The sequence below is a fragment of the Cynocephalus volans genome, chromosome 15, assembly GCF_027409185.1.
Source record: "Cynocephalus volans isolate mCynVol1 chromosome 15, mCynVol1.pri, whole genome shotgun sequence".
Classification (NCBI taxonomy): domain Eukaryota; kingdom Metazoa; phylum Chordata; class Mammalia; order Dermoptera; family Cynocephalidae; genus Cynocephalus; species Cynocephalus volans.
The window spans coordinates 11913980-11927117 of record NC_084474.1 but is presented as its reverse complement, the minus strand read 5'-3'; the positions used below and the strand labels follow the sequence as shown (position 1 = coordinate 11927117).

The 13138-nt window shown below is 42.0% G+C and overlaps 1 pseudogene; it reads left to right on the top strand.

Annotated features, from left to right (window-relative positions):
* Positions 1–3078: 3078 nt before the first annotated feature.
* LOC134363636 (uracil-DNA glycosylase-like) lies at positions 3079–4008 on the top strand (annotated as a pseudogene).
* The last annotated feature ends 9130 nt before the right edge of the window (positions 4009–13138 follow it).

Genomic DNA, 13138 nt, shown 5'->3' with positions numbered 1-13138 from the left:
CTCTCATCTTTTCCTGGGCCTCTAAATTCTCTTCTTAATTTGCCTCCCTGCATTCACTCTTGTTCCCCCACCCCCACAATAGTGTGCAAATACAGCAGTATGAGTAATATTTTTCGAATTAAAAAATCAGTGGCAAAATGGTGGACTAGAGGTGCCCAGGGCACATTCCTCCCACAGAAGAAGACCAGAACAGGGAATGGACAGCTAAGTACTGAAGAGGGCATCAGTGGGAGAGCATGGGAGTGCAACAGGAGTCTGGTGAGGTCCCTGTGGAGCATGAAGACCCAGGAGGGTGGCACAGAGACGAGAGGGAGGCACACAAAAGTTGCCATGTTTCTGACACCAGGATTGGTGCAGGAGGAATTTTCCATTGTGGAAAAAATGATTTGCTTGGCCATGAGCACCTCCCAGTGGTAATCCTCCTCTTGCTCATGTTCCAGCCCACTGCTATCACTGCCATGGTCTCTAGTACAATTATCTAGTCCCAGAGCTATCCCCCACCTCTCTGCACAAGAGTTCATCACCCCACCTGCCACAGCCCAAGTGCCACCAGCTCCACCTCACCTAGATCCAGGTGTTCCTGTGTTTTGCCAGACATGAGGACAGAGAAAAGGGCAGCCCCTCAACCCAGTGGCCCAACCCACAGGAGAAACTATGCTGCCCCTGGGGTCTCTCACCTGGGGTAGGAACTACTTGAAAAGCCCATGCAATTGATTTGATCTGGGAAGGGACACACATGCAGTTGCTGCTGAGTATAGAACACCCAAGATATCCAAGCAGAGTAAGGAAGAAAACACCTAGCCACCATCAATCTGTCCCCCAGCTGAGGGAAGTAAGGACCCAGGAGGAGCCTCTGCCTGCAGGAAAAAGGGAAGAGAAATCCCACTGGGCCCACCCATTCAAATTGAGGAGCTCCAGTATACCCCATTGTACCCATCAGGGTCACAGGACACATGCCATGGTGCCAACAAGCCTGCCTGGGGACACCAGCTTCACCTCAACCATATGCAGGTATTCCTGTTTTTTACTAGGCAGGAGGAAAGAGAAAAAAGGGAGAAGCAAGGACCCATGAGAAGCCTCTACCTGTAGGAAAGAGGAAAGAGAAATCCCATCCGGGGTCACCCATTCAAGCTGAGGAGCCTCAGTATACCCCAGTGCACCTGTCAGGATCATGGGACAGATCTACCCAGGGTCACCCACCTCAGCCAAGGAGTAACAGGGAACCCAGGCACTTCTCCCAAGAACTCAAGAGCTTGCCCATGTCCTCAATGACCTGACACAGTGTCACTCACATTTGCAAGGAATCACTGAGTGCCCCAGAGCATAGGCCATGAAGACATTAACAAACAACTCTGACATTGACTATGGCCAAAGTAAACACATGGATACTATGCTACTGATTCTACCCCAGACCGAAACTAAAACATCCCAACCAGCAGTCAATATAAAACACATCTACAGGAGGGAGTTTCTCTCCTCAAAAGCCACTCAAGAGTAATAGAAGAAGCAACTGCTTTACCAGATGACTAGACATCAACATAAGTATACTAGAAATACAAAAAAACCAAACCAAACCAAAACAAAAAAATATGACATCACCAAAGGAATGCAATAATTCTCAAGTTCCTGACTCCAAATAGCAGGAAACCTATGAAATGACTGAAAAGCAATTCTGAGCAACAATTTTTTTTTTTTTTTTTTTTGGCTTTTTCGTGACCGGCACTCAGCCAGTGAGTGCACCGGCCATTCCTATATAGGATCCGAACCCGCAGCGGGAGCGTCGCTGCGCTCCCAGCGCTGCACTCTCCCGAGTGCGCCATGGGCTCAGCCCCTGAGCAACAATTTTAAGGAAACTCAATGAAATACAAGAATACTCAGTTAGATGAAACAACAAAATGAGAAAAACAACCCAGGATAGGAAAGGGGAAATTTTCAAAGAGGTAGATACCTTTAAAAAGAATGTAGCAGAGCTCCTGGAACTGAAAGACTCATTCAGTTAAATAAAAATTACAACTGAGAGCTTAAGCAGCAGCTAGAGCAAGTGGAAGAAAGAATTTCTGATCTTGAAGATAGTCTTTTTGAAATAACCCAGGTGGACAAAAAAAAAAAAAAAGAATAAAAGAATTTTTAAAAAGAAGAAAATCTATGAGAGCTATCAGAAAATGTTAAGCACACAAACGTCTGAATCATAGGTGTTCCAGAAGGGGAGGAAAAAGGAAAAGGCACTGAAAACCTATTCAATGGATAATAGCACAAAACTTCCTAGGTACTGATAGAGACATGGACCTCCAGGAGACTCAACAATCCCCAAACAGATTCAATCCTAAAAGGTCCTCTCCAAGGCACATTGTAGTCAAACTGTCAAAGACAAAGAGAGAATCCCCAAAACAGCAAGAGAAAAGCATGAAATTACCTATAAGGGACTCCCCATCAGACTAAGAGCAGACTTCTCGTCAGAAATCCTACATGCCAGAAGAAAATGGGATGATCTATTTCAAGTAGTAAAAAAAAAACAACCAAAAACCGCCAACCAGGAATGCTATATCCAGCAAGACTATCCTTCAGAAATGAAGGAGAAATAGTGTATTTCCCAGATACACAAAAACTGAGGGAGTTCACTGCCATATAACCAGCCCTACAATAAATCTTCAAGGGAGTTCTGCACCTGGAATCCAATCCTGCATCCTGGAAGAACTAGCATTGTAAAAATATCCATACTACACAAAGCAATCTACAGATTCAATGCTATCCCCATCAAAATACCAATGACATTCTTCACAGAAATAGAAAAAAGCAATTCTAACATTCATATGGAGCAACAAAAGTCTCTGAATAGCAAAAGCAATCCTGAGCAAAATAAATAAAGCCAGAGACATAATACTGACTTCAAATTATACTACAAAGCTATAGTAACTGAAACAGCATGGTACTGGCCAAAAAACAGACACACAGGGAGAATGCGATGGGCCTGCCTCACAGCCCCTCTCCCTGCCCCCCTTTAGTACCAGCCTCCAAATCTCCAGACCAAGCTCAGTTCTGGGCTCCCATGGTCTGGTTTTGCTCAGACCTTCTCCACAAATGGTCATCTTCTGCTATGGGCCACTAGGTCTGAGTTGGAAGCTGCTGGTGCCTGGGAAAGGGCCATTTTAGCTTGTGACCTGCCTCTGTGGAAACCCCTTGCAGGCCAGACTTGCCAAGAAGGCCAGTGTCAGGCAGGATGAACCCAGTACACCACCTGTCTCTCTGCTGAGCCCCCAAGCATCTGGTCTGCATCCAGAGGAACAAGGCCACAGCTTTGCTCAGGCTTGCAGTCTGCAATGTGCCCTTGGGCTTTGGTGAGAGTTGGAAGAATTACCTCAGTGGAGACTTTGGGAAGCTGTATTTTATAAAGCTAATGGGATTTGTTGCAGAAAAAAGAAAACATTACACTATTTATCCACTCCCACATAGTCTTCACATGGATCCAAATGTGTGATGTAAGAGGTCTGAAAGTTGTTATCTTGGGACAGGATCCCTATCATGAACCCAATCAAGTTCAGAGATCTGCTTTAGTGTTCAAAGACCTATTCCACCTGCACCCAGTTTGGAAAACTCTTATAAAGAACTCTCCATGGTCTTGTTCGTCATGGCATAGAGATTTATCTGTGGGCCAAACAAAGTGTTCTCCTACTCAATGCTATCCTCACTATTCAGGCCCATCAGCCAATTCTTATAAGGAGAGAGATTGGGAGCAGTTTACTGATGTGATTTTGTCCTGGCTAAATCAGAACTCGAGTGGCCTTGCCTTCTTGCTCTGGGGCTCTTATGATCAGACAAAGGGCGGTGCAATCGATAGGAAGCATCGCTGTGTCCTGAAGACTGATCATACCTCCCCGTTGTTGGTGTATAGAGGGTTCTTTGGATATTGACATTTTTTTAAAAACCAATGAGCTGCTGCAGAAGTCTAGCTGTGATCCTGAACTGAGGGGTGCTCTGTCTCCACTGGTGGTTTTGAGAAGCCGCTATTGAAGTATTGTCAGTTCTGAAGTTGAATAGAAAAGTTCCCTATTAACTCATAAGTATTCTGCATAAGGGAAAAAGCTTCCGGAAAGCAGCTGTGAACCAGGCTGTGCAGGAATGGCACAAACAGCAAAGACCAAATGTCTTTTTCCTGCAACATGTCTTTGGCCTAAAATGCAGATAAGGTCAGATACTCACTTGGCTCTCTTCAGCTCCCTTACCTTTATGAGTAAATCGGGAGGTGTGTACCTTTTGGTACAGCCCACAGTTTGGTGCCTGTTTTTACCCAGTAGGTTAGATAGACTTCAGCTTATAAGGTGCTGGGTGTTTTTGTAAGAAAGGCCCCCCTGTGCGTGGCCCACAGGCATTCCAGCTGCACTGCCCCCTTGAACTTTCAAGGGGCCTTTAGGCTCCTCCTTGAAGGAAGCATGCAGATGTTCTGCAAGTTGCTGGAAGTCTGGCCCAGAAACTAGGATCAATTTCCTGATTGTCGTAGAGGTAAACATTCCTAAGGGGGAGTCCTTGGTGTGAGCCTTAACAGATTCAGGCTGAGAGAAGCGAGCTGTGTCTTGTTTAACCTGTTGTTTTTTGGGTGTTTCTTGGAATAAGTGGTGGGAGTTGACCAAGGAAGAGGAGAAAAGGGAATTTTTTTTATGGGTGGGGGATGATTTTCTCCTAGGGTTATCCTGAGTTGGGGTTTCTAAGGCAAAACAGACTGGAAAATGCTCTTTTTCATAAACTGAAATCAGTTTGGAATATTTTTCCTGCATTACTAGAGAATTTCACTTTTTTAAAAAAATGCTTATGCACATATGTGTATTTTTTCAATCCTTTTTCTGAAGAGAGAGTCTTTATTGGGTCTGCATGTCCATCTTTGATCTTGTTAGAGATGTTGTTTTTGCTGTTAGCTGGGTTAAAGAGTTAACCCTGGGTGAGTTTGGTAATACAGATTTTTGAAGTTAAAAAAACCCAAACAGACATATGTACCAATGGAATGGAATAGACAATCCGGAGATCAACGCATGTACTTAAAGCCAAATGATCTTCAACAAAGTCTCCAAGAACACACATTGGGGAGAGGATAGCCTCTTCAATAAATGGTGCTGGAAAAACTGGACATCCATGTGTAGAAGAATGAACCTAGACCTGTACCTCTCACCATATACCCAAATCTACTCAAAATGGATTGAAGACTTAAATATAAGACCTGAAACTATAAAACTCCTAGAAGAAAACATATGGAAAACACTTCAGGATGTAGGACTGGGCAATGAATAAGACTTCAACAAAAGAAAAAATAAACAAATGGGATTATAGCAAACTAAAAAGCTTCTACACAGTAAAAGAAACAATCAACAGAGTGAAAAGACAACCTACAGAATGGGAGAAAATATTTGCAAACTATACATCCAACAAGGGATTAATATCCAGAATATACAAAGAACCCAAACAACTTAAAAGTAAAAAAACAAGTAATACAATTTAAAAAATGGGTAAAGGAGCTGAATAGACATTTTTCAAAGGAACACATACTAATGGCCAACAAGGACATGAAAAAATGCTCAATATCACTAATCATCAGAGAAATGCAAATAAAAACCACAATGAGATGTCATCTCACCCCAGTTAAACTGGCTGTTACTAAAAAGCCAGAGAATAAGAAATGCTGGTGAGGAGGTGGGGAAATCCTCCTACACTGTTGGTGGGACTGTACATTGGTGCAGCCATTATGAAAAACAGTATGGAGATTCCTCAACAACCACAGATAGAACTGCCATATGATCCAGCAATCCCACTGCTGTGTATATACTCAAAGGAATGGAATTCATCATGTCAAAGGGATAGCTGCACTCCCATGTTTACTGTAGCTGTGTTCAACAGCCAAAATTTGGAACCAACTTAAATGTCCATTGACAGATGACACGATAAGGAAAATGTGATATATACACACAATGGAATACTACTTAGCCATAAAAAAGAATTAAATTCTCCCATTTGCAGCAACATGGATGAACTTGGAGAAAATCATGTTAAGTGTAATAAGCTAGGCACAGAAAGAGAAATACCGCCATGTCCTCTCTCATAAGTGGGAGCTAAAACAATAAGCAAATAAATAAATAAGAAAGAAAGAAGAAAACAGAAAGAGAAAGAAAGAACCAACAATTACAATAATACGCTGAAATTTCAAAAGGAGAGAACAGACCTGTGGTTACTAGAGATGGGAAAGGGGGAGAGGGAGAGGGGTTAGTAAGAAATTGGTTGAGTTACAAAGAATGATTATATTTTGTAATGATGAATATACTAATTATCTTGATGGATCATCATATATTATACACATTTATTGATATTCAACTCTCTGCCTGGCATATATGTATAATCAATTATGTTTCAATAAAGAAAAGAAAAAATATCATGTTCTGCCATTAGTCAGTTTAAACTTTCCATGGGCTTCTCCTTACACCTCACCAGCCTCCCGATGTCCTAGGTCACCTGGGCCCTGCTCTCTCTTCATCGTCGTCTCTCATCTTCTCTTGTCCAGTCATGCTGCTCCAGCTACACTGCTTCTTTCTGTTATGTGAAATGATCAGGCTGCCAGGTTTCCCCTGACAGTCGGTTTCAATGTGAAGACCCCAGAGAGACTTTTGCCCAACAGTCACACTCTGTCACACATCATTTTATCTGTAAGTTGTATGCTTATTTATGTGTTCACTTGTTTATTGTCTATCTTCCTTACTAGCAGGTAAGTTTCGTAAGCCAGGAGATGTTGTTTTTCCACCCAGAGCCTAGAATTGTGCCTGCATGTAGTATGTGCTCAATTATTTCTGGGACAAATGAACAGATGTAGAGAAATGCCAAACTCCATGTAAGTCTTGTTTGCAAAGTAGTACAGCACCTTAGGGGGTCAAGCAAACACTGACTGGTCTGCTCGCAGCTATGTTCTACACCCTCACTCTTTTCCATATTGCAAGGAATACTTTCCATGATTCACCACTTTCTGGCTTCCCAGAGACACAACCCACAGGGATCCTGGAGAAGCTTGGTTGCCAGATGGGTGAAGAGGCGGGAATGCTCCCTCCCTAGTCTCTGTGTTGAGTGACATCCCCAACAGTGGCTGCACCTCACTGTGGTTCCAGTTCTGGTCAGTCCTTCCTTCTGTGGTCTGAGCTCCCACTGGTCAGCACCTCCTGTGGTTTTATCTCTTGCTACATGTTTCCAGATTCTGTCTGGACTCTAAAAACACCATTTCTCCCACAGTCACCCAATCCCAGAGCTGGTATGACTTCCCGTCCTTCTCTGATCCCCTTTCTGTCTCCTGTTTGTCTTTCCAGCTCTTCCGTCAGCTGTGTAAACAACTCCCTGGATTAAATAGCCTGTGTTTGAGATAGCTAGAGGGGTTGCTGTTTTTGTGACTGACACAAACACATATTCCCAAAATGCTCAAAATATTTTCGAAATCCTATTTTATAAATGACATCATAACATGCTTTAAAAATGTCCGTCTTGGTACATTTGTGCTGCTATAACAAAATATCACAAAATGGGTAATTTATAAGCAATAAAAATTTATTTCTCATGGTTCTGGAGCCTGGAAGTCCCAGAGCAAGGCAACAGTAGGTTTAGTGTTCGGTGAGGCCTCAGTTTCTCTGATTCCAAGATGGGGTCTTGTTGCTGTGTCCTTGCCTGGCAGAAGGTAAAGGGCAAGAGAAAAAGGGCCTAAGCCAATTTCCTCCAGCCATTTTATAAGGCAATAATCTAAACCCAAAGGCCCCACCTCTTAATACCACCACAATAGGAATTAAGTTTCAACACAAATTCTGCAAAGAACACATTGAAACCACAGTTCATCTGAAATAGCAATCAATCTGATTAATCTGACTCACTGTATAAAGCCTAAAAGTGAATTTAGGCTATATCCAAATACCAAAAAGACACTTAAATTAAAAACATACCATTTCTACATGTGTTAAAGTTTCTAAATGGAATTATAAAGGGAATATTCTAATTTTTTTTTTTTTTTTAGAAATGGCAATATTGTTGGTATAAGCATAATCCAAACGTATCTACATACGATTTCTTTCTGTCTTAGATCAAGGACACTGCTTTAAGGTTACAGAACTCACTTTTGCCTTCACTGATCCAAAAAGAAATTAATGTGCAATTAGACATTGGCATATATATGATAGAAGATATTGATTTGTCAGTAATTCTAGACAGAGGAATGAAGAGAGACAGGAAATTTCAACATCACCTTATAATCTACATATTCACTACATTTTCATAAGGCATATTGGAAATCAATTTCATGTCTTTTGCTTCATTGTAGGAGTTGTCATGTGCAGTTAATTCTGTACAAGACATTCTATTTCCTCCCCCCAAAAGCACAAACTTAAGAAGTTTTACATATTTAAAAATGAAACTAAAATTACTCCATAACTAAATTTATATTAGTGTCTCTGCCAGAAAAATAAGACAGGATCATAAGCAAATGTGGCTAAAATGAATGTCAGTCATTTAAATTTTAAAATATGAGCTCAATGTGTTTCACAGCAGTATTCGTGCTGGCGTCTCCAGACGAGCTTTCTCCAGGAAGCAGCGCACTTCACCACGAGAGGTTTCTCAAGGGCCAGAGTCAGTGAAAATCCCACTGGAACACTTGGTGGGAAGCATTATTTTAACATGAAAGACAATTCTTGGAATTGAATTCTGGAGTGATTAATGGAATATTTGCCTTCACAAAAAAAAATCTATTTAGTAATAAGGACAAAATTTGGTATAGTATTATTTGTAATTTCTACAAAAATGTAAAACAAGCAATTATTAACTTGATTTCTTGCCTGTCCAACCCCTCTGTGGCATAAACAAACTAAAACACAATCTTTTGCTTTAGAGCTAAGCAATGATATTTTTGCGGAAGAAGTCCCTAAATTTTGATGTAAAATATTTTTCTCTAGATTCTGCCATCTGGTAAAGCTTTACAAAACCTTGTTTTCTAACACACATATCAATGAAATATAAATGCTTAAATTGAATAATAAAAACTTTTTATTTATTTGTATTTTATATCAATCTACACCATATACCAGGAGTTGTGTGGGTGCCAGAATTTCTTTTCCAGTCTTTCTCTTCCACTTCTAATCTCACCTAAGTCTAGTCACAGTCAACACCATTGAGAAAATGCTGTGTGATAGAACAAGAGAGAGAGAGTAGATTTAATTTTTAGGATTAAATTATATTTGAAATATATTAAAATTGTGACATGATGTAGCCAAATGGTATCTCTAAAGTACCCCACCCTGCTTGCATGTGAGGGTTGATGGGGATGGTGAGAAGATAAATGAATTAGATATGATTTCTTATTAGACCTGAAGGATTACATTTTCTTTCTTTCCTTTGTAACTTTTGCCACATGACAAATTTATTAGTTCTCTTCTGCATATGATTTACATTACATGTCTAGAATCACTTATTTGTGATTCCAAAATGCAAAAAGCTCACAAAATCAAGTTGGTTTTTTTTTCAGAAATTTGTAATAAATTCATAGGGAGGCAAAATCTGGTATGAAGTAATATGAGTCTTAATCCTACTTTGGTGGGATATTAATTTTTGATTGTGAGAATAATCAGTATACTTCGGATTACAAGAGTGCTACGTCAGATCTGCCTGAGGAAGATATGTAAAACATGGTGTCTGCACTGTATTTTTTTCCTAAAACTTAAAAAATGTTAAATTCTAAAGCACAAGGGCCCCAGGGCTTTTCTTTCTTTCTTTCTTTCTTTCTTTCTTTCTTTCTTTCTTTCTTTCTTTCTTTCTTTCTTTCTTTCTTTCTTTCTTTCTTTCTTTCTTTCTTTCTTTCTTTCTTTCTTTCTTTCTTTCTTTCTTTGTTATGTTAACAACTTTTTTTTTGCATATTCATTGTTACAAATCGTTCTTTATGTCCCTTATGCAGTCTCTCCTCTCCTCATAACCATAGATTTGTTCTCTCCTCTGATAGATTAACTGTTCCTCTGTTGGTTTGTTGCCTAGATGATCTGTCCAGTGCTGAGACAGGTGTGGTCAAGTCCTCCCCTACTACCCTAAAGCACATGCTTCTTCTATTACTCTGGAGTGTGCTTTGTGGAGAGATAGGACCTCTTCTTTTTTCTTTTCTTTTCTTTTTTTTTTGGTCTCAGCTGGTGCCTCTCCTTATGTCAATGCAGTTGAGAGTCTGGCCTGCCATCTGCACGGTGGCTGTGACTGCTGCTATAGAGACTAGCTGCTTTCGTGGCAGCCATGGCAGTGGCAGTGGCCGTGGTGAGCTCCCCATGTGGCAATGGTGTTTGGGTGAGCTCTTTACCTGGTTGCAGCTGGGTTCGGCTTTCCCTAGCTCCAGACCTCATTCTAAGATGTTGTTGCAGAGCAGTTGGGGGGTGGGGAAGGGGGGAAGGGGGAGAATAGGGGGGGAAGAGGAGGATGGAGGAGCATGATCTGGGGCTGTGGCCCCCCCCTTATTCTGGCAGGGAGACCCGGGGGCTTCCAGTGGCATCTCAGTCATTGCTGGATGCAGATGTCAGCAGGGAGTGGCTGAGGCCCTTGGCAACCCCACAGTCCTAGCTCAGGAGCCTGAGGTGCTACCAGAGGTGGCTTAGTGTTTGTCACTGAGCTGGTTGCGGATGTCAGGGGGGGCATGGCCGATGCCCTTGGCCCCCCACTGCCCCAGCTCGAGAGACTGGGGTGCTTCCTGAGGAGGCTTGGTGGTCATTGCTGGGCTGGTTGTGGATGTTGGGGGGAGTGGCTGAGACCCTTGGCCCTACCCCCTCCCCTGCTTGGGAGCCCAAGGGGCTTGTGGTCCTTTTAGGTTTTATAGGTGTTCTTGGTGGTGTTAGACCTTTACTAGTTAATATCAGACTTTGTCTCTGATCTGTGGGTATTGTGTTTTTACTTTCAGTTTTGTGTTGGATTATTAGCTGCCTGCACCAATTAAACTCTGCACTAAGACTAATTTGTTGTCCTTTGCTTACTTCTAAAATGGAGGAAATTCCTGTGGGGACCAGCAGTTGAGCTCTGTACTTGAGCTAAATTGCTTCATTGCTGCTGATTCCCTGGGGAGGGCTTTTTGTGCAGCTCAGGTTTTAATTGTTGACCTTGTACGTACGTCCAGGTCCCATGAGATCTGGGATACCTGGGTTATGTGGAAACTCTGGTCTGGGCCTGAGTCTCTTCAGCAAACTGCACCCCCTGCAGTTCCACATTCCTGACCATTCTCCACTGAGTGGTTCTGTGCTGACTGGGGTGCAGATCAGCTGTCCATGCTGTGCCCTAATGTTCTCCCTGTGGGCCCATCTCCCCCACTACCCGCACTCCAAACACTTCCCATGGGATGGGCTGTGTGCTGGTCCTTGCAATGACTCACCAGCCTCTGAGTGGCTCCTTTTTTCTGTTGTCTGTGGCTTCTTCCTCCTATGTGGGTCCACAGGAACCCTGTTAGTGGTCTTGTTGGTCTGGGGGCCACCAAGGCCTTCTTCCCCCACCGCCACCTCCAAGCAACTTCATACAAAGGGAACAGGAGTGGTTTTTTGTCAGCTCTTGCTCCGTGTGCTCACCAGGGCTGGCCTTGAAGCTGCCGAGGCTCAAAATGGTGGGAGCGATCCTTTCTTTCTCTCATCGTAGCTTTTCCCACATTCATGCACTCTGTAGGTCTCTCTTCCTCTTCCCCTGAGCTCTAGAAGCCCCAGCTTGGCTGTTGTTGCTTGTTAATAGTTGTAAGTTGGTTGATTTGTGGGAGAGAGTGATGCTGGGGGACCATCTATTCCACCGTCTTGACCAGAAGTCTCTCCCCCGGGCTTTTCATATGGGATTGTGAACCTATAATTATAAAATTGGGGTTTCTAGTGCAAATGGTTTAAATTAGAAAATTGAAGAGGGATTGTGAAGAGAACAGTATTTTAGAACTCCTTTTTCTTTTGTAATAATAAAAACACAGATGCAATGTTCATTGTAAGAGGTGCGTAGTAGAATTATTTTCTCAACCCAATCTGCAATTGAAAAAAATAAACAAATTTAGACTGACATGAAAAAAAATGGCTAAATCTAAATGGACTTGTGATGCTTCCATTGACCTGTATTTCTGTTATATTGACAAGCTTAAACAAGGTTTCTTGAAGACAAAGCTTCTTTAACTGCTGCTTGATTCCATATCCTATGTATTTACCATTAGCAGAACCCAGTGTTTAGGTTGAAAATGTTCTCTTGATTAGTACGTGTAATTATTTTTTCAAAGCTATTGTCAGGGAATATGACTATTGCAGTTCAATTGCAATAGCAAAATGGGAAGAGTGTCAATCGTCTGGCTGGATTCCAAGAAACTTTATGAAGTGGATTATGTTCATGATCCATAGTCTCATTTTGAGAGGTCAGATACTCTTGAGGACTCAGTCTCAGGGGCTTAAAATCACTGAGCTCACAAGACACCAACCAATAAAAAAATTAAATTTACTGTTACATAATGAGACATTCAATTATAATGTGGATGGTATTTTTCTCGTTAGTGTGATCGGTGCCTTTTTTCCCTATAGGAAAGGATGTAAGGCAAGTAAAATATAATGGAAAGGTTGTTCAGTGCATATGGAATCTGTACAAAGAGTGTGGCTGCGTATGCTATGATAGTCTGATGCATTCATATCCACCACAGGAACATTGTAGTGGATTGAGTTATGTCCTCCCAAAACCCCCTGAAGCTTGAATTGTGTGCCCCAAGTTTTATCTCTTAGAAACTTAGCCCCCACTGTGACAGTTAAGAGGGTGGGAAATCCTATTATGGTAATTGAAAGGTGGAGCCTTGAAGAGGTGATTGGATTGTAGGACTGTGCAGTAGTGAATGGATTAAAAATGGTGATCAGAGGCGTGGTTCTGAGGGCTTTAAAAGAAGAGAGTCTGCCTCGTTCTCTCTTTCTGCTCTCTCTGCTTCCACCGTCTTGCAATGTGAGACCGTTGGATCACTGTTGCCACCACCAGATGGACTTTGGACTTGCCAGCCTCAGAAACTGTAACCAATAAATTTTGTTTTTCTTTATAAAACACCCAGTTCCATGTATTTCGTTATTAGCAACAAAAATGGCCTAATACACATACTTACAAATTGGCATGATACTGACTTAGCCAG